This window comes from Heterodontus francisci, chromosome 6, assembly GCF_036365525.1.
Source record: "Heterodontus francisci isolate sHetFra1 chromosome 6, sHetFra1.hap1, whole genome shotgun sequence".
Taxonomy (NCBI): domain Eukaryota; kingdom Metazoa; phylum Chordata; class Chondrichthyes; order Heterodontiformes; family Heterodontidae; genus Heterodontus; species Heterodontus francisci.
In genome coordinates, this window is record NC_090376.1 from 116,686,866 (window position 1) to 116,690,017 (window position 3,152).

Genomic DNA, 3,152 nt, shown 5'->3' on the forward strand with positions numbered 1-3,152 from the left:
TGATTGATGAAGGAAGGGCAGTGGATGTTATCTATATGGTCCCGCATGGCAGACTGATACAAAAGGTGAAGTCACACGGGATCAGAGGTGAGATGGCAAGATGGATACAGAACTGGCTCGGTCATAGAAGACAGAGGGTATCAGTGGATGGGTGTTTTTCTGAATGGAGGGATGTGACTAGTGGTGTTCCACAGGGATCAGTGCTGGGACCTTTGCTGTTTGTAGTATATATAAATGATTTGGAGGAAAGTGTAGCTGGTCTGATTAGTAAGTTTGCGGACGACACAAAGGTTGGTGGAGTTGCAGATAATGATGAGGATTGTCAGAGGATACAGCAAGATATAGATCGGTTGGAGGCTTGGGCAGAGAAATGGCAGATGGAGTTTAATCCGGACAAATGTGAGGTAATGCATTTTGGAAGGTCTAATGCAGGTGGGAGGTATACAGTAAATGGCAGAACCCTTAGGAGTATTGACAGGCAGAGAGATCTGGGCGTACAGGTCCACAGGTCACTGAAAGTGGCAATGCAGTTGGATAAGGTAATCAAGAAGGCATACAGCATGCTTGCCTTCATCGATCAGGGCATAGAGTATAAAAATTGGCAAGTCATGTTGCAGCTGTACAGAACCTTAGTTAGGCCACACTTAGAATATTGCGTGCAATTCTGGTCGCCACGCTACCAGAAGGATGTGGAGGCTTTGGAGAGGGTACAGAGGAGATTTACCAGAATGTTGCCTGGTCTGGAGGGCATTCGCTATGAGGAGAGGTTGGAAAAACTCGGATTGTTTTCACTGGAACGACGGAGGTGGAGGGGCGACATGATAGAGGTTTACAAAGTTATGAGCGGCATGGACGGAGTGGATAGTCAGAAGCTTTTTCCCAGGGTGGAAGAGTCAGTTACTAGGGGACATAGGTTTAAGATGCGAGGGACAAAGTTTAGAGGGGATGTGCGAGGCAAGTTTTTTACACAGAGGGTGGTGAGTGCCTGGAACATGCTGCCAGGGGAGGTGGTGGAAGCAGATACGATAGTTTAAGAGACATCTTGACAAATATATGAATAGGAAGGGAATAGAGGGATATGGTCCCCGGAATTGCAGAAGGTGTTAGTTTAGGTAGGCATCAAGATCGGTGCAGGCTTGGAGGGCCGAATGGCCTGTTCCTGTGCTGTACTGTTCTTTGTTCTTTGAATGAATGAATGAAGTATGATGAATGAATGAGTGAAAGAAGCATGAATGAAGAATGACTGAATGAAAAATGAATGAAGCATGAATGAAGCATGAAAGAATGATGAATGAAGAACGAATGTGTGAAGAATTAAGAATGAATGATGAATGAATGAATGAAGAATGGAAATGACTGTAGAATAGAAATGAATGAAGAATGAATGAATGCAGATTGAATGAATGAAGTACGAAGAATGAATGAAGGAAGAATGACGAATGAGTGAAGCATAAATGAAGAATGAATGAGTGAAGAATGAATGAATGAAAGAAGGAAGCATGAATTAATAATGAATGAAGCATTAATGAATGAAAAAGGAATGAACGAAACATGAATGAAGAATGATTGAATGAAGAAAGAATGAAACATGAATGAATGAATGAATGAAGAATGAATGAAACATAAATGAAGCATGAATGAAGGATGAATGAAGCATGAATGAATTAATTAATATTGAATGAAGCATGAATAAAGAATGCAAGAATGGAGAATGAAGGAAGAATGAAGATTGCATGAAGAATTAATGAATGAAGAATGAAGAATGAATGAAGAATGAATGAATGCAGATTGAATGAATGAAGTATGAAGAGTGAATGAATGAATGAAGGAAGAATGAATGAATGAAGAATGACGAATGAGTGAAGCATAAATGAAGAACGAATGAGTGAAGAATGAATGAATGAAGAAAGAATGAAGCAGGAATGAAGAATGAATGAATGCAGATTGAATGAATGAAGTACGAAGAATGAATGAAGGAAGAATGACGAATGAATGAAACATAAATGAAGCATGAATGAAGGATGAATGAAGCATGAATGAATTAATTAATATTGAATGAAGCATGAATAAAGAATGCAAGAATGGAGAATGAAGGAAGAATGAAGATTGCATGAAGAATTAATGAATGAAGAATGAAGAATGAATGAAGAATGAATGAATGCAGATTGAATGAATGAAGTATGAAGAATGAATGAATGAATGAAGGAAGAATGAATGAATGATGACGAATGAGTGAAGCATAAATGAAGAACGAATGAGTGAAGAATGAATGAATGAAAGAATGAAGCTTGAATTAATAATGAATGAAAAAGGAATGAACGAAGCATGAATGAAGGATGAATGAAGGATGAATGAAGCATGAATGAATTAATTAATATTGAATGAAGCATGAATAAAGAATGCAAGAATGGAGAATGAAGGAAGAATGAAGATTGCATGAAGAATTAATGAATGAAGAATGAATGAAGAATGAATTAATGCAGATTGAATGAATGAAGTATGAAGAATGAATGAATGAATGAAGGAAGAATGAATGAATGAAGAATGACGAATGAGTGAAGCATAAATGAAGAATGAATGAGTGAAGAATGAATGAATGAAAGAATGAAGCTTGAATTAATAATGAATGAAAAAGGAATGAATGAAGCAGGAATGAAGAATGAATGAATGTAGAATGAATGAATGAAGAATGAATAAAACATGAATGAAGCATGAAAGAAGCATGAATGAATGAATTAATATTGAATGAAGCATGAATAAAGAATGCAAGAATGGAGAATGAAGGAAGAATGAAGAATGAATGAATGAAGAATGAATGAATGAAGAATGAACAATGAATAAAGTATGAATGAAGCATGCATGAAGAATAAATGAATGAAGAACGAAGAATGCATGAAGAAAGAATGAAGAATGCATGAACGAATGAATGAATGAAGCATGAATGAATGAAGAATGAATGAAGAATGACTGAATGAAAATGAATTAAGAATGAAGGAATGAATGAACGAATGAATAAAGAATGAATTAATTAAGCCTGAAAGAATGAAGAATGCATGAATGAAGAATGAAAGAATGAAGAATAAAAAAGAATGAATTAAGAATGTATGAAGAATGAATGAAGAATGAGTGAAGAGTGAAAGAATGCTGAATGA